Below are 19,899 nucleotides of genomic sequence, written 5' to 3'. Positions count from 1 at the left end.
CTGCTTCATGTTCTAGTCCAGCTCTGTAAGATCCACTTGTACGTGCATCCCCCTGGTGCCTACCCATGTGACTTAGACAGGTATTCATATTTCTTTGGCATGTGAGCTATTTTTGCCTGGAGAAGGGGCTTTATTTTACCACTTGAGCTGTTCAAAGACATGACACTATCTTCATAGAGGCAATGGGGAGAACTGGGGCAGATCTGGAAGAAAACACATATTGTCATCAGATGCATCAGCTTCATCTGAAGTCATTGCATGAATTCCAATCAGAGACGTGTTGCCCAGTGGATCAATAGGCTACTCCTAGTCATGCATCAGATTCAGAGAATTTGGGGATTCAAGATTCTCATGCTTTCCTAACAAATACCCCCATATTATATTTCTTAGTTTTCTCCTTTTTCTATCAAGGATCTGAATTTGACAAATTGCTTGTTGAAATTGTACATTCAGGCCTGTCTATAATTCTTTGGTGACTGTCATAGTATATTGGGCTGATTTTCGGTACATTTAACATGTCAAGAGATGGGAGTCTCTTTACAAAGATGGAGGAGAGACCCTCTGGCTTTCAGATTGTACCTTAAGTTAGCAGATGACTGCTGTGAGCCTTTTTTGTTCCCCACCCCCATATTTCCAATTCTATTAATAGAAACCAGCTTATCCCATAATTCTTAAAATTGGTGATAATCTTTATAATGATAAAGCCACTACTTGTAGGATATAATCATGGCCCCAGTAATGGGATCCATTGTTGTCAGCCTGCGAGTAAATGAACCTCGACTTGGCTTAGTCATGTCTATCAATTATTGAACCTTCATCTCTAAATCAAGTGTGTGGAAAGGAGGAGAAGAGTGATTGTGTGATTTGGGAATTCTGTTTGGTTGGTATTTGATTCTTGGCTTTTACACTGGCATAGCTTTGAAAGCATCAGGATGCTCTGGAGAAACTTAAAACCTTCCAATTCATAACAGGTCCAGGTTCTATAGACTATTTACTTCTGTACTGTATGACCTACTCATGTAATATGAAACATTACATGGTTTATATGAAAGAAAACTGGATCTACAACACAAAATATTTTGAAGAGTGACAGTTAAATGGAGACTGAAAAGCATTCTCCTAATATTTCAGTTTATAACATCTGCCTAAGAAGGCCAGAAGTAGTTTGGATATACAACAGATGCTAGTGAGAAGTACACTGTTCCCCTCTCCTAGCTCTTGTGTCTTCTTGCCCATTCTTTAGTATCTCTGTTGGAATGCTTGTGGTTTCATGTTTCTGTGCCTCTCAGTTCATTCCTAGTGGCCCGTGACAGGAGCCAGAGTCCATAGTGGAGGACATATTGAGCCCCATCTGCACCAAAACGAATCTCATTATCTGGAAAGAAATGCCTTGAAGGCAGCCGTGATAACTCTGAAAGCTCTACATATACCTCACTTTTCTTCCAGGGAGAGACAGGAAAGCTGTGCCACACGAGCCAAGGAAGAGGGTGTTCAACCCAAATTGGACCCTTTACCTAAGTTGAAATCCCTCGAGAGTCCCCAAAGGGTTGCTCCTGAGTCTGGTCAGTTTTTGGCAAAATTGCACAGAAACAACCTAAGATATTTCTCCACTTACTTTACTTTCATTTGTTCTCCCCATCACTCACCTCTTGGCTCTGTGATTTATGACTGATATTCTCTGGTTCTTTCGAGTTAGGCCTTGCCCAGCAGGTGAAGCTCAGTTCTTGGCTCTGATATTTCCACTCTCTTCTCATGGCATCAGTCCTGACCTTCTGGTTCTTTTCGGGTGATAACTGATTACTTGAGTCCTCAAGTGGCAGAACCCAAGGTCACTCATTCACTCAGTCAGCATCTGGCTCCATCACCCAGCATTCAGCAGGGTAGAAGGGAATTGGACAGACAACATAAAATATTTCAAAGAATGACAGTTCATTGGATACTGAAAAACACTCTCCTATTTCAGTTTACGATAGTCACCTGCTCCAAGAAGGCCAAAAGAGCAGTAGTTCAGATATACAACAGATGCTAGTGAGAAGTAGGCTTCGTGTTTTACTTGGCTTTCAAGCATTTTTTAGGAAGGACATGCTGCATGTATGCCAGTTATGGAACAGTTATGGTAGGCTGCCTTCCTTCATAATGCACAACCTTTTATCAGTACAGCTTGGAAACATTGTTAGTCTCCAAAATATGCCAGAAGCACTGCAGGTATTACATTCTCTGAAGGCCTTTGGCTGGATTCACGAGATGCTGGGCTCAGAGAGAATGAAGCAAAAGAAAGTTTGCTCCAAGCTTTTGCCCAAGAAGCTGATAATATGTTTTTCATTTTTTTTAACGTTTATTTATTTTTGAGACAGAGACAGAGCATGAATGGGGGAGGGTCAGAGAGAGAGAGGGAGACACAGAATCTGAAACAGGCTCCAGGCTCTGAGCTGTCAGCACAGAGCCCGACGCGGGGCTCGAACTTATGGACTGTGACATCATGACCTGAGCTGAAGTCAGATGCTCAACTGACTGAGCCATCCAGGCTCCCCCAAGCTGATAATATTTTTAATTACTGGTAATCTGTAACCACCCCCCTCCCCAAATAAATCTCCAAAGAGGAATAGTATGGAGATGGAATAATGTTATCTTTGGAACTGACCCATTTTGTTCCAGAGCCACTATTTGGTTGACCACATACTGCAAAACACAGGATGTCCCACAGATATCATGATTTCCAGGAACATGTCCGTGAGCATGCTTTTTAATACTTTTTTTTAGCATAGAAGTGTGTCATTTTATGATGGCAAGTCATTAAATTTTTCAGTCTTTGGAATGTAGTGATGTTAGTGCCATCAATTTCAGTAACATTCAGGATGAGGAAGAGGGAAAGCTTTGGATCCTAAAGAGAACAGTTCTGTTATTTAAGTACATAGTTTAATGAAAAGTTTGTTTGTAGGTGAAAATATTTCTGTGTTTATTGTTTTGGGGACTCATTGTTTTAGCCAAATGAAACCCTCAGAAATTAGATACACCTGCAGTTAAATCTTCCAGTAGTAATTGTTGTTTTCTTCCCACTCCCTTGAGTTATGACAAATAGTTCCTATTCTAGGAGAATTTCTCCCTGGAATGCAGAACATTAAAAAAAAAAAAAAAAAAAAAAGCGTGCCCTGTCCCTGTCTTTGCCACTTAATCCCTAGTGAAGTTATTTAGAATCTCTGGACTTCAGTTTTTTCACCTGTAAAATGAGGACTAGTAATTTTTTTTTTTAATACAGTGTTATTAGGAGAAAAATATGAATAGCACGTGAAAAACACCTGGCTTAGTGCATAGAAAATGCAGTTCAGATTAAAAAAATTTCCACTTCTATATTCTGGGTAAAAAACCATAGTAGTTTTACCTCAAGTAAGACATTTTTCTTGTCTTTTGGAAGCTTCACCTCTAATTTCAGTCTTTACTTTGAAATGGGTGAATGTTTTGTCTTTGTTGGTATGACCACTCTGGTCATTTAAACAGTATATGGAGAATATATATTCGTCTTTACTGGATAGAGTTCCATTTATATATTTTTAGTTGAGTGCAATATAAGATATTTTTAGTTAAATCATAGTCTCTTTTTATCTTAGTTTTTAAATTAAGTGCCTAACTCTATTAATTTTCTAAATTGGAGACACATGTCAAGAAAACCATCTTTCTTGGGGCACCTGGGTGGCTCAGTTGGTTAAACGTCCAACTCTTGATTTTGGCTCAGGTCATGATCACAGGGTAATGAGATTGAGGCCCGCATCAAGCTAAGCGAGGAGTGTGGGGCCTGCTTGGGGTTCCCCCCACTCTCTATCTCTGCCCCACTCATTCTCTTTCTCTTTCTCTCTCTCAAAAATAAATAAATAAACTTAAAACAAAAGAAAACCATCTATCTTTTTTTATCTTTAAAGTTGTTATTTTAAGTCTGCCAATCCTTTCTTGGCATTCCCTCTCACCAGTTTGTGTAGGGTTGGTGAGGTTTAGTCTGGTAGGTAAACAGAGGGGCTGGAATGGGAAGTATACATAGAGGAAAAAGGAAAAGCCAGTACCTGATGTCAGTTCTGACTGGGTAGCAGCGAAGCCCTGGAAGTTGTTAATTATTTTAATTGTCACCTTTCTTACGAGGGAATTTGAAGCTTCATACAATTTCCATGGCTTGGAGATTGACCAAAGGAAAAAAAAAAACAATGTCTAAAAGAAACTGGGATTGAAATTAGGGTACTAGAACAATAGTAATTTAGGATTAAATGGAATTTGAAATGCAATTTTAATGGTAAAGTTTCATATCTCTTGTGCCTGATTTTTAAGCCCACACATATGCATGCATTTCTGGTGTCTTTTAACCTCAGAAAGAGATGAGTTTGGATGCTACCTCTGTTGCTCACTTGCTGTGTTATCTTGAGTAACTTTCTCTCACGTGATTTTTTCATGAGCATTTTGAGACTCTTGTGATGCTTATTATGATTAAATATCATTGATATAAATGTGAACTTCTAAAACAGTGGATGCACAGTACCTTTCAGGTAACTCATCCTTCCCCTGGATCCCTGCTATGTTACTGAAAAGATTCAATTGTAGTCTACATTGCAAAGAAAACACCTAGCAAAATGACCTGCCTCCTCAGATTTGTCATTAATCTTCTAAAAATGTATAATTATATTTTATCTGGTGCCAAAAAGAAAACCTGTTTGAAGTTTGTTCTTAGAGTCAGTTAATTCCGTTTCCACAAATAAATTCTCGTCTAATTATATTTTGACGTTTTGGTTTTCAGAATGGACAGTTTTAAATACACTGTGTTACTGGAGTCTATTTAAAAGTTTTCATTATGAGTTCCTTTTCTGTTTCCAAATCTTTAGAGTCTCCATTATTTTCATTTTACTTTTCCCCTAGAGTCGTCAGTCATGCTAATATTAAAGTAGCTGTTGAGGAAAATAATAAACATATTCACATAAAATTAAAAAGCATTCATTCTTAACAACAGCTTCAATTATTAATGGTGAAATGTTGATTTTTTAAAAAAAGTTTTGGTGTCTTTCATTAATTTTGTTAGTTTTCAACATACAGGTCTTTCACATCCTTGGTTAGGTTTGTTCCAAAGTCTTGTTTTGTTTTCTGTTGCTGTTTTACATGGGATAATTTTCTTAATTTGCTTTTTGCATAGTTTGTTGTTAATATATAGAAACACAACTGATGTTTTTTTTTGTATGTTGATTTTTTTTTTATCCTGCAACTTTTTTATACTCTTTTATTATTCTGTCAGCTTCCTTGTGGATTATTTAGAGTTTTTCTATGTATAAGAACATGTAATCAGCAAATGTCATCAGTAAAAAAACAGATAATTTTACTTCTTCTTCTGTGATTTGGATGCCTTTTGTTTCTTTCTCTTGCCTAATTGCTCTGGGTAAGACTTGCAGTTCCCTACTGCATAGCAGCAAGAGTGGGAATCCTTTCCTTTCTCTTGATCTTTAGAGGAAAAGCTTTTAGTTTTTAGCTGTTGAATGTGATGTTAGCTGTGGGCTTGTTATATATGGCCTTGTTATGTTGAAGTAAATTCCCTCTATACCTAGGATGTTGAAAGTTTTTATCACGAAAGGATGTTGAATTTTGTCAAATACTTTTTCTGCATTTATTGAGATGACTATGTGATTTTTACTCTTCATTCTCTTAATGTGATGTATCATGTTAATGGATCTATGTTTGTTGAACCATCCTTGGATCTAGGTATATATCCTACTTGGTCATGGCACATGATCCTTTTAATGTGCTGTTGAATTCATTTTGTTGGTACTTTTCAGGGATTTGGTATCTGTATTTATCAGGGACATTGGCTTATAGCTTTCTCATAGTATCTGTGCCTGGCTTTGGTAACAGGGTAATGCTTGCTTCATAAGATGGGGTTTGGAGTGTTTATTCCTCTAATTTTTGGGAAGAGTTTGAGAATGCTCAACATTAATATATTTTTTTTCAATTTTTGTTAATATTTACTAGTGAAAGCATCAGTCCTGGGCTTTTCTTTATTGTTTGTTGTTGTTGTTGTTGTTGTTGTTGTTGTTGTTGCTGTTGTTGTTGTTTCTGAGAACCAGAGGCAGATTGAATGAGAACACAGTTAGGTAAGTGGGAGAGGGAGGGAATCTTAAGCAATGCCCACTGTGGAGCCTGAGGTAGGGGGGAAGCTCTATCTGACCACCATGAGATCATGACCTGAGCTGAAGTCAAGAGTTGGATGCTTAACCTAATGAGACACCCTGGTGCCCCACAAGGTTTTGATTACTAATTCAGTCTCCTTTCATGTTATTAATTTTTTTTTCAGATTTTACATTTCTTCCTTTTTTTTGAAAGAGAGAGAAAGAGAGACAATGCACATGCATAAGAGGTGGAGGGTCAGAAGGAGCAGGAGAGTGAGAATCTTAAGCAGGCTCTATGCCTAGCACAGAACCCGGTACAAAGCTATCACCAACAGTGACATCATGACCTGAGCCAAAATCAAGAGTGGGACATGTAACCGACTGAGCCACCCAGGTGCACCTCTGTTTCTTCCTGATTCAATCTTGGTAGGTTTTATACTTCTAGAATTTACCCATTTCTTTGAGGTCATTCAGTTTGTGGACATGTAGTTGTTAATAGTGGCTTCTTATTATCCTTGTTATCTTTCTGGCAGCAGTTGTAATGTCTCCTCTTTCATTCCTGATCTTTCTTATTTGAGTGTTCTCTCCTTTTTTCTTAGCCTAGCTAAAATTTGTGAGTTGTATTTCTCTATTCAAAAAGTCAACTTTTAGCTTTGTTGATTTTTAAATTTGCTTTCCACTCTCTGCTTTCTTTATTAAACTGAACTCATGTTACACCTTACATAAAAAAATCAACTCAAAATTAAAGACTTCAGTCTAAGATTTGAAACGTATAACTTCTAGTAGAACTCCAAGAGGATAAGCTCTTGAGCTTTTCAGCTTAATGCTGAAAGCATAAGCAACAAAAGCAAAGTAGACAAGTAGGACTTGAAAAGCTTCTACACCACAAAGCAAACAATCAACAGAGTGAAAGGGCGGCCTATGGAATAGGAAACAGTATTTGAAATGATGTATTTGACAAAGAGTTAATTAAATAGCAATAAATAAATAGGCAGAGAACTTAAATGAACATTTCTCCAAAGAAGACATATAAAGAACCAACAAGTATATAAAAAGATGTTCAACATCACTAATCAACAGGAAAATGCAGTTCAAAACCACAGTGAGATATCATCTTGGACCTGTTATGATGGCTATTATCAAAAAACCCCAAAATATAACAATTGTTGGGAAAGATGTAGAAAATTGGAACCTTTGTATACTGGGAAGAATGTAAAATGGTGCAGTATCTCTGGAAAACAATATGGGGTTTCTTCAAAAAATTAAAAATAGAACTTACATATGACCCAGCAATCCCAGTTCTAGGTATTTATTCAAAAGAATTGAAATGAGGATTTCAAAGAGATATCTGTAGTCCCATGTTCATTGCAGCATTATTCACGATGGCCAAAATGTGCAAATAATGTAAGTGCCCATCAGCAGATGAATGGATAAAGGAGATGTAGTGTATACACACAATGGAATATTATTCAGCCTCAAAAAAGAAGGAAATTCTGCTGTATGTAACAACATGGGTGGACCTGGAGGACGTTATACCAAATGAAATAAGCCAGTTACAGAAGGACAAATACTACTTTATTCAACTTACATGAAATATCTAAGACAGATTCACAGAAGCAGAGAGCAGAATGGCTGAGGGAAAGGGAAAATGGAAAATTTCTGTTCAACAGGTGTTAAGTATCATTTACATAAGATGAATGACTCTAGAGATCTGGACAACATTGTGCCTATACCTCACAATATTTATTGTGCACTTAAAGATTGCAGAAGCTAGATTTCATGTTAAGTATTCTTACTGCAATAAAACAAAACAAAATAATTTAACAAATCAAGTTAAAATGTAATTCACACACAAAATTATAATAATTTCTCTTTTTAATTTTGCATTTTATTAATCCACATTCACCATGTAGTATTTCATTATATGGTTGAATACTTATTCTACAGAATTTCTTGTTCCCTCTCTAATCTTTTAATCAGACCCTCTGAAAGAAGTGGAATGAGTAACAGGATTTAAAGGAGCAACATTAGCCTCCATTTTTATTTAAATTCAAACCAGTTTCAATCTCATCATGTTCTAACTTTCCTTACATTTTTTTCTTCGATATAAATGATTCATTATAAACCTTCTATAGATATCAGTTGGCTTTTCAAATTTTAGTCATAGCAACATTTATTGAGAGTATTTAATGTGACTAGTTCTTTTTTTTTTTTTTTTTTAACGTTTATTTATTTTTGAGACAGAGAGAGAGACAGAACATGAACGGGGGAGGGGCAGAGAGAGAGGGAGACACAGAATCAGAAGCAGGCTCCAGGCTCTGAGCCATCAGCCCAGAGCCTGACACGGGGCTCGAACTCACGGACCACGAGATCGTGACCTGAGCTGAAGTCGGACGCTCAACCGACTGAGCCACCCAGGCGCCCCTAATGTGACTAGTTCTTGACAACCATTATCTTCTTCTCTTTCTTCATTCCTCTGTAATAGAAACTATCATTATTCCTATTTTGCGGATTAGAAGATCAAACCTTAAGGTGGTTAAGTGAGGAATCCATGGCAATATTGATCCACAGAGGCATAGTTGGAACCCAAATCCACATTTTAGAACACTTAAAGAAAAAGAAAGAGGAGATACAAGACAGTCACTTATTTTGGGGGTAATTTCAGAAATAAAATTGATAACTTTGGATTGGAATATTTATATTGCATTAGGGTTATTTTCATATCACAGTTAACTGCATATAGCCAATAATTATCTCTGAAATATTTAGATGTAGGGTTTTAACAGTACGATTCATGGGGTCAGTTATGATGTTGTATTTTTTTCAATTAGCAAAGACACAATCCCACATGTAAAATCATTGTTCTGAAATTGTAAAAAAAATCTGTTTATATCTTTGATATTTTGTATTTTTTCCATTGATATTGGTCTTCAGCAGTAAATTATAAATGGGCAACAAACATCTGAAAGAATGTTGACCCTCACTAAGAATAAAATAAATGGCATAAAACTTTGAAAAATGAAATATCGTTTTCACCTGTCAGTTTGGTAAATGAAAAAGATTGATAACCCATATTAGAAAGAAAGTGTGCAAATGTTCCTTGATGGTGAGTGTGTAAATGTAAGTAATAATTTTGGAGGACAGTTTACTGATAACTCTGAAAATTAAAACATAAACTTTGGGCACAGCCATTATACCTCTAGGAGAATTTCCTACATCTCAATTATGCAAATAGATAGAAAAAAAATACTCACTGAAATCATATACAAACTGTGTGAGTTTAAATTGTTAAACTATTAAAGTCTTAAGTCCCCTATAAATTGGTGATCTTAATAGAATCTATCTTATTGAGTGTTGTACAAAGTAATGTATTAAACAATTTGTATCTAGCAGTCACAATTTTTAATGTTTAAAAAAAACAAAATTTTTATTACCTTTAATCAACCGATGTTGTAGATTCTAAGTCTAAAGTTCTCTTTTGGCCAGGAAAAGAGTGGATGCAGGATTGAAAGCAAGAGATGGCTAATGTCCGGGAAAAGTTAAGAGCCCCAAATAAGGGTCCTTGCCCCATTTTTATTATTATCAGAAGGCTCACAAACATGGTGATGGACATGCACAAAGGGACAATGAATCTGTGAACATTACCTTGTGGATAGGAGGGAAAGGGAGTCTTGAAGATATTCATGGTTAGGGTTTTGGGTTAATACAAAACAAAATCCAGGTGCCAGGCTGTCAGGGAAGAGGTTGTTTACACTGGACATGAAGCAGTATCTCTATTTACCTTAGCTAGCCTAGGGGATGAGACAGATAGGGGGAGTAACCTCAGGGTTGACAAGGCACTTTTCTTTTGTTTACCATCTCTGCTCTGGGCTGCTTTGCCTGCAGTGCAGCAGTCCATAGTCCAATTTACCAATTTACCTAACTTGGCCCTATTCTCCTCCTGTGCAAGCAGCTTTCTGCTATAGTACTAAATTTGGAGTGCTTTCACCCTGAATATCTAATCTTGTTATTCCTATGTATTGGGCACCTTTGCACCATTTCTATTTCGGGCCTTTGCCTCTCTCTCTCTATTTTTGGGGGTTCTGCACGCCTCCCTGTTTTGGGGTGCCTTTGCACCTCCCTATTCCTAGCACCTTTGTGCCTCCCTATTCTCAGGGTGTCTTTGCACAGCTCTGTTCTTGGGATGCCTATCTGATTTACCCAAACTCGGGTGTGAGCATATTATGACTGTGTATTTCTTTATGCCTTGTCAACCCTTTGGTGTAAGCCCTGGGGGATTCCTAAGCTTATCCTCCACAAACCAAACTTTATTTTTATATTGCAAAGTAATATATCTTTGTTACAACACATAAAACAGTATGAGGCATACAAATTTCCTCCTTTGACCCCAAGTAAGAAACATTTTGATTTTGAGATCTGAGCACCTGGGAAATTTTTCACTGGGGATCTTTTGTGAATTAGAAATGATTTCCAGGGGTTTTAGGTTATTCTCAATTGCTAACGTAGGGATTGAGGAAATCTCTTCATTCTATTAAGTATGATAGAGTTGGACCACAGTTTGCTAATTGAGAAATCCTTAACCAACAAAGGGATAATAATCAGCCACCCAGATCAACCCTCCAATATATCAGCATGGATACAAAGAAACGGGTATCACTCATTCCAACACAAAGCCTTTTAAGTAGTAACATCCTTTTGATTTTTTTGCCAGATGCACATCTTTCTCAAATATGTTTTAACAGAAAAATTTTAAGATATCAGATATGCTCAATCCGAAGTAAGTAGGGTACATCATAACCATTAGGGGAAAAAGTTTGCTAAAATGTTCTCAGAATAGATTGAAGAAAGAATTTCAAAGGGACATTGGAAATGTTTAGTTTAATCCTCTTACTTTAGGAGTAAGAGAAACTGAGAGAATTTACATATTTCCACATCGGATTTTAAGACCAGACCACCAGTTAGAGGCAGAATGTGGCAATGAACTAATTACTCATCTTGATGCAAGGCCTGTCCAGCCATCACCTATGGCATTCCAATTGTCTGGTTCCAGTTAAATATACTTACAGCTTGTTGAGAAGCCTCACTTTTCCCTTAATGTTTATCCCTCTTGGCTTTTATGGACAGTGATTGAAATAAAGGACAAGAAACAGGCTCACAGGTTTATCTGTAGCCAGTCATTCATTTTACAATGATTTCTTAAGCACCATAAATATACCAAATATGTTCTAGTTACCATGGATACAGAAGTGAACAAAGTGATTCTTTTAAGCAAAATGGATAAAAAAAAATATAGATGATTTTTATGGCCTCCTCTTCTGTGGACTCTGACTTTCTCATCTCATCCATACTTAAATATTTCCCTTCATTTTTTTTTTTTTTTTTTTTTTTTTGCTCATCATAGGAATTTGTTGGTTTTAGGGTGACTTGGTATATACATTATTTATAAGTAGTCATGTAATATCCAACTGGGATTTTTTTTATTTTGGTTAAATATACAGTATCTGGGGCTAGAATTCTACCGTGTGGGTCCCAGCTCTGCCAGTTATCAGTTTTGTAACCTTGAGAAGTTTTTAAAATTCTGAATATCTGAGCTCTCTTATTGGTAAAATGGGCACAGTAGTTCTAATGTATCATATAAAGTTTTTTGAAGATTGACAATGTAGATGGTGTCAATAACTTGCTAGCACATTTTTATTACTGCTTCTTCTGTCAGTAGACCAGTAAAGCAGGGGACTCATCAAGTGTTAAAACTAGTAAAGCAGCAGACTCAATAAAAATCGGAAAATACTACACACCTATAGCACTACTGACTCCACTGAGAATTGATCATGGCATGCCTTCCTTCCAAGTCCCAACATGGCCTTTCAATTAGTGCAGTGCTCCAAGCGTCAGTGGGAGGTGATGCTTGAATTGAAACCAATTTGCCATCCTGAGTCTGTTTCTCTAGACAGAGCCCAAAGCCTCATGTGCTGACAGTCTTTCCTGGGAAAAAAGAAGTAAATTGGAAGGATTCAAAGTTTTTTGTAGCTAAGGTAATCCTGTTTTCCAGTTTGTCCTGGAAAGCCTCTGTTTTCAGCCCAGTATAATTAGTATATTAAAACTATTAAACGTTACCCCTTTGGATAACAAATTTTATGGCATCTTTAGTTATAGCTTCTTATAAAGGGCATAATATACATTATTTTCACTATTTTGAACTTGGTGTTTCTAATAACTTTCCTTCAGAAATGGAAACAAACAACAAATCTGGTTCTTACAATGTACTCCTGCTTTATACTCTCACAGTATAGCTGCTTTTCAAAGGGTAAGTCTCATCTCTTGTACTTTTGTTTTCCAATAAATGTTGAAATTGTTTTGCTTTGTCAAGTACCTAATTCTTATGTGTGGGTAACAATTTGTCACAATTTCAAGAATTACAGCCCTAAAACTTTTATTCTGTGTCCTTTGAGGGGCCAATCTTTTTTAAGTGACTAAAACAATTTACTATCCTCAAGAGACTTATTAATTTCTTATCTCCAGATGAGAGTCTTTAAAATGATGGCTCATTTACAGACTATTAGACAATCTTTTATGAACCAATGCATATGTTTTATGTTTATCCTTTAATATAAATTTTTTATACCTTAGATAAATTTAACTCAGGACATATTTATATATCCTAAATCAAGTCTATGTAATAAATGTTTATTTGGATTGGTGTGGTAGAATCCCTAGTCAGAGAATAAAGTTTTCGTAATAAACATTTTCATTCAACCATGGTTATTGAGTGTTAAACAACTTTCCTGACCTTTGTCTTCCTACACATGACTCATAGATTAATTTACAACAAATAATCAGATGGAAAGCATTAGTGGTTAGATGATTTTTAATTATTTTTGACTTAGCGTCTTTGAAGTTTTAAACATATTAACAAAAATCAGCGATCTAAATGTCGTTCATCAAAGCAGTTATTACTCCTTAAGTAATCCCCTAATTGTTACACATGTACACACACATTTGCAAATAATTTTAGAGTTTTCTCAGGGGAAGAGGTGGTGTTACAGGTGTGGAGTATTTTCTGATTTTTGGGGAGTCTGCTCTTTTGCTAGTTTTTAACACTTGATTCACCCCGTGCTTTACTGGTTTATTGAGAGAATAAACGTTGTTGATTAGAATCAATCCAATTATTATTTTCAACTTTACTAGTTGAATTAGTATTATACTAATTCAAGCTGATTTAAATAAGAAATTCAGAAGATCAAGTCAAAACATGCCAATGGAAAACCCTAAATTTCGGTGGATCCCTGATTAAGAAACTGAAGACCAAAGTGTGAAAAAAATCAACATATATATATAATATATACATATTATACATATATATATATATATATCTCACATATATACATTATATATATATCACATATATATTATATATATATCACATATATATTACATATAATTTTTTAACATTCATATTTTAGGCAGCTATGATTATATGATTTTTAGATTGAGTAACATTAGAAATTATTGATTATTTGTTACTAACAGATTCGAATTCTATTTCCTAAGGGCATTTCTTTCACATATATGTTGGATATATATTTGGATCCAATATATATTGGATATATATTTAGGTATAGTTTTATAATGGGGTTTGGAGAGCATTAGAGTAGAAATGTCGGAAAAATATACTAGCCAATGGCATACCTTTTGGCCTTGTTATTTTTTGCTAAAATTATTAGTAAAATATTTTATAAAATGTGCTAAAAATAAATCATGCCTATGCATTATGAAAATCATCTTCTTGTCCTGAATTGAATTGACTATAAAGACATAAACTGTAAGTATTTAGGCTCTGTTGGAAAAAATCTGATCTGTGCTGTCTCTTAGAAATGGTTTTCATGTGTGTTAAAAGGGATTCTGTGGAGTATGTTTGTGCATTTCAACAAAATAGTGTTTTTATTTTTTTTTTAATTTTTTTAATGTTCATTTATCTTTGAGAGAGAGATAGAGTGTAAGTTGGGGAGGGGCCGAGAGAGAGGGAGACACAGAATCCAAAGCAGGCTCCAGGATCTGAGCTGTCAGCACAGAGCCCAACGAGGGCTCGAACTCATGAGCCACCTGTAAGATAATGACCTGAGCTGAAGTCAGACACTTAACTGACTGAGCCACCCAGGTGCACCAAAATAATATATATATATTTTAATGTTTATTTATTTTTGAGAGCAAGAGAGAGAGCATGAACAGGGGAGGAGCAGAGACAGAGGGAGGCACCGAACTCTAAGCAGGCTCCAGGCTCTGAGCTGTCAGCACAGAGCCCGACACAGGGCTCAAACATCACAAACCATGACATCATGACCTGAGCCAAAGTCTGATGCTTAACTGACTAAGCTACCCAGGTGCCCCCAAAATAGTACTTTTAAAGAACATATCCCATTGCCTGCAACACAGTGATTGCTTAAGGAATGTGGCAATTCTTTCTCTCTGTCTTTATGTCTCTGTCTCTCTCTTTCAGTTCTTCTTTCTCCTTCTCTTGCTGGCTCCGTCTCTGATTTTCTCATTCTTTGGTCTCTTGAGCGTGCATATGCCTCGGATTCTCTCTCTGACTTTGTTTCCCTTTCTTTTTCGAACTGAATTAGAAGATCTGGTTTCTAGTCTTGGTTTCATAAGCTTGTGATATTTTAGGTTGCAGCTCAAAATAAATTGGCTTTTGAAACTCTTGGGGACATTCAATCTCAGTAAAATTCCAAGAAGAGAAGGACATATTGCAAATTCTAATTCATTTGTAGGCCTTCCACTTCCCTATTCCCTGTTTGCCCACTCTTAAAAACCAGTTACATTATCTAATTCAGCTTTTACCTAATTCAATGAAAAACATTACCAGAAGTTTATTGTATACAAAGCAGTGATTTAATTTCTCTGAGGAATGATGGTTAATAATTTATCCTCTAAAAAGGAACAATATAGAAAGTCAATATAGCAGTGCATATTTATGAATTTTTACGTAAATAGAGAGCTTAAAAAACTGTGTAAAACAGGCTGCAGAAAATACTTAATAAATCAACCATTTAAACATCTCAGAGACTGACAAATCAAGTAAGAAATAATAATAAAAGATATCTGAGACAAGAGCAACAGAATGAATAGAACATTGAATTATTAATTGTAAAAGCACCTATACTCAATAAACTAGGACATTTATAAAACAGACTATGGATAGGCTACTAAAAAGCCTGCGTGATCCATGGTATCAATATTATACACAAAAAATTCTTCAGTTATGATGCAATGCAATTAAGATTTAATAACACAAAGCTATATTAAAAATTCAGTATGCTTAGAAATCAAATGATATATTCTTAAATAATTTGCATTAAATGAAAATTAGAACACTAGAGAAGATTAAAAAACTAAAAGCTATTTCATAGAAAAAATTGATATAATTTTGAAAATTAGATGAAAAATTTCTACAAAACTACAAACTGCTGAACTTAAAACAGGAGAAAATAAAACATGAAGACAGGTAAACAATAAAGATAGTATTCAAAACTTCGTGACCATAAGTATCCAAGGTCTGTTTTTATAGGAATTCTGTTAATCTTTCCACACAAACTTGAGGAAAAGAGAAAAAGCAAACCTTCCAAAATTATTTAAGGAGACTATTGTAATCTTAATCCCAATAGGTAAAGAGGAAGAGAAAAGTATTGGCTCTTCTTATGATTATATGTGAAAAATTTGAAACAAGGCAAGAGCTAGGTAAAATAAAGATGTATTTTATAATACATAATGATCACGTAATAATTACGTAAGTTACAACATGATTTAACATCAGAAATTCTATCATTATAATTCATATAACTCCATTTATGTGTTAATGATTTCTAGGAAGAAAACTCTTTGATATCTTTAGATGCAGAAAATTCTTCAGTAATGTTTTGGTAAAAACCCTTCATAAATTAGTGATACTTGGGGACTGATATTTATTAAATGTATTTGTTTTTATATTATATAAGGATATATGTGTGTGTGTGTGTGTGTGTATAATTGTACATATGTGCAGGTATATTCCTATAAAAACATATTCCTAATAAATATATCTAAAAACATATAAAATATATTTTTTTCCCATTAAGTACAATGATTGCTAAAAATCTACCACAAACATTATACCTACTGAAAACATTTAGATGCTGTTTTTAAAATATAGATCAAGATTAGGACATTCGCTAGCACAACTACTGTATAATATAGTATTTGATATCTTGATCAATGCTCTGAGAATAAGTGTTAGGAATTGACAGAGAAAAGATAAAATTGGGATTTGGGGCACATTAAGTGGTTATGTACCTAAAAACAACAATGACCGTAAATAACTATCAGCAAAGTATTTGGACTAATAAGGGTTAGTTTTCAACATGGTTGTCGGTAAAGTACAAACATAATAAAATCAACAGCATCCCTCTCCAAACCAGTTATAACCAACTATAAATAATACACTTTTCAGAAAATTCACAAAAACTAATGTGTTATTTAGGTCTTAACTAAAGCTACATGAGAAATCTATGGAAAAATTTTGAAGTTAATAACATAGAAAATGATCTGGATAAGTGGAAAGATATGCCTGTCCTTTAATCAAGAATAATATATATTTTTAGAATACCTAAATTAATTTTATTATTAATTACTTTGACCAATATCATGCAAACCCCCAGTTGGATACTTCTGTGAACTGTGATAAATTTAAATATAAATGGAAGGATAAAGGTTAACAGGTAGTCAAATATAATCTTCAACCTTGCCACTTACAATGTGGTTCTTGGACAGGCCTCATCATCATTATCATTACCATCTAAGAGTTTATGGAAAATATAGACTTTGGGGACTCACCTCAAACCCAGTAGGTCAGAATATGTATTGTATCAAGGTCCCCAAGCGATTTGTATGCATGTGTTTCTGTGTGTGTGTGTGTATGTGTATTTTACTATAGTAGAGATTACTACAAATCAGTAATAAAAATATAAATATCTCAACATAGGATTGCAAAAATTTGGACCAGGAACTTACAGAAGAAGCCTAAAAAAATCACTAGTCTTATAAGGAGAGGCTCATGTTCATTGGTAAATACAAAAATGAAAGATTTTTTGCACACATCTACCTTTATTGTGAGCAGCTGGTGAGGGCGCTCCCAGCAGTAGTAAAACAATCAGTTTACCAAAGCAGGGGTTCCATGAAGCCACCTGATTGGAACCTTTGAGAGTTCAGATGTACATGCTGATCCAGAGCAGCAGGAAGGGGACTCCAAATCCCATGAGGAGCGAGGCCACCAAAGAGATGAGGAACTCTTTGTAGATATCCAGAGTGCACTTGGGGGAGGTAACCTTGCAAATGAAGAACCAGAGGGTAAAGAATACGCTAGCAGCCAATAGCACTGTGGTCAGGTGGGGGAATAGAGCCAGTTTCACTGGGCTGGTATATCTACTCATGGCCTCGAGCTCCATTTTGCCAGGAGCAAGGTAATCCATTGCTCCACCTCTGGAATGGAAAAAATGAAAATTACGTAAAGAGATATCATTCTAGATACATTATGGGCATGGATCATGCCACATGTTTGGCAGAACATAAACAACAGGAATCTTCACCTTCTGTGGTGGGAATGTAGATGGCTGCAGGAGTCCTGGAAGGCACTAAAGCAGTACTTAGTAAAATTAATGCTCTCTGAGCCAACAATCCCAGTCCTGGACATGAACCTTAAAGTTTACAAAGGAATGCACACAGATTGATTCGTGCAATGTTGCTTGTGGTACCAGCAAGCTACAGACTTCTCTGGGCATCCATAATTTCAGTACTAAGTCAACACACATGTTGAAAACAACATGCTTTGTAGGAAAGTAAAAGTAGCTCTAGAACACAGTGTACTGTTTCTGTAAGTTAAGAAGGTAAGAACACGTGTCTATTAGCCATCTGACTACCTTCTTTGGAAAAATGTCTATTCATGTCTTCAGCCCGTTTCTTAACTGGATTATTTGCTTTTGGTGGGGGGCGGTGTTGAGGTTGATAAGTTCTTGATAGATTTTGGATACTAATCCCTTATCCGATATGTAATTTGCAAATACCTCTTCCATTCCATAGGCTGCCTTTTAGTTTTGTTGATTGTTTCCTTTGCTGTGCAGAAGCTTTTTATTCTGATGAAGTAGTTCAGTTTTGCTTTTGTTCCCTTGCTTCCAAAGATGCGTCTGGTAAGAAGTTGCTGTGGCTGAGGTCAAAGAGGTTGCTGCCTGTTTTATCCTCTAGGATTTCAATGGTTTCCTGTCTCACATTTAGGGCTTTCCTCATTTTGAATTTATTTTTGTTTATGGTATAAGAAAGTGGTCCAGGTTCATTCTTCTGCATGTCACTGTCCAGTTTTCCCAACACCATTTGTTGCAAAGACTGTCTTTTTTTCCATTGGATAGTCTTTCCTGCTTTGTCAAAGATGAACTGACCAGATAGTTGTGGCTCCATTTGTGGGTTTTCTATTCTGTTCCACTGATCTGTGTGTCTGTTTTTGTGCCAGTACCATACTGTCTTGATGGCTGTAGCTTTTCACTATAGCTTGAAATCTGGAATTGTGATGCCTCTAGCTTCACTTTCCCTTCTCAAGATTGCTTTGGCTATGTGGGATCTTTTGTGTTTCCATACAGATACTACCTCACACCTGTCAGAATGGCTAAAATTAACAATACAGAAAACAAGTAATGTTGGCAAGGATGTAGAGAAAGGGGAACCTTCTTACACTCTTGATGGGAATACAAACTGGTACAGCCACTCTAGAAAACAGGATGGAGTTTCCTCAGAAAGTTAAAAATATAACTACCTTATGACCTAGCAACTGCACTACTAGGTATTTATCCAAGGGATACAAAAATACAGATTCAAAGGGTCACATGCAACCCAGTGTTTATCATAGCATTATCAACAATAGCCAAATTATGGAAAGAACCTAAATGTCCATTGACTGATGAATGGGTAAAGAAGATTCCATTAATATTACTCAAAAAGAATGAAATCCTGCTGTTTGCAAAGACATGGAAGGAGCTAGAGTGTATTATGTTAAGTGAAGTAAGTCAGAGAGATACAAATACCATATGATTTCCCTCATATGTGGAGTTTACAAAACAAAACAGATGAGCATAAGGGAAGGGAAAAACAAAAGAGGGAGGCAAACCATAAAAGATTCTTAACTACAGAGAACAAACTGAGGGTTGATAGAGGGAGGTGGGTGGGGGTGGACTAGATGAGCGACGGGCATTAAGGAGGACACTCGTTGGGATGAGCATTAGGTGTTATATGTAATTGGTGAATCACTAAATTCCGCTCCTGAAACCAGTATTACACTATATACTAAAATTTAAGTAAAAACTTGAAATATTAAAAAAGTAAAATTAAATTTAAAAAATAAGATAGGAACAAAAACTATTTAATGTATGAGGCCACACAGAAAAGAAGTATATACATCAAATACCTTGGAATAGTTTATACTTTTAGGGAGGTATGGAATGGGAGTGGGGCATAGGTGAAATCTACCAAATAATTGAATTGAGGAAGGGACTAATGGTAATAATCTTCCATGAATTAAGGTGCATAATTCTAGAAGAGAGAGGGAGGCAGAAACAATATAAATTATAAGAATTTTAATGTAAATTATATTAATTATGCAAACTGTAATGCAATTATAGAAAATGTAAAAGTCAGTGGTCTCCATATTCAAGAGTTTTGAAGTCTCACATCATCTGGTGCAATAATATAATGCTTA

General features: G+C 35.6%; 1 pseudogene; it reads right to left on the bottom strand.

Moving 5' to 3' along the window:
- Positions 1-17,365: 17,365 nt before the first annotated feature.
- On the bottom strand, positions 17,366-17,624 carry LOC132680204 (dolichyl-diphosphooligosaccharide--protein glycosyltransferase subunit TMEM258 pseudogene; annotated as a pseudogene).
- Between the last annotated feature and the right edge of the window lie 2,275 nt (positions 17,625-19,899).

This window comes from Panthera onca, chromosome A1, assembly GCF_046562875.1.
Source record: "Panthera onca isolate mPanOnc1 chromosome A1, mPanOnc1 haplotype 2, whole genome shotgun sequence".
In the NCBI taxonomy this organism is placed as follows: Eukaryota; Metazoa; Chordata; class Mammalia; order Carnivora; family Felidae; genus Panthera; species Panthera onca.
The sequence above is the reverse complement of the archived record's forward strand: the minus strand, read 5'-3'. Positions and strand labels throughout refer to the sequence as shown.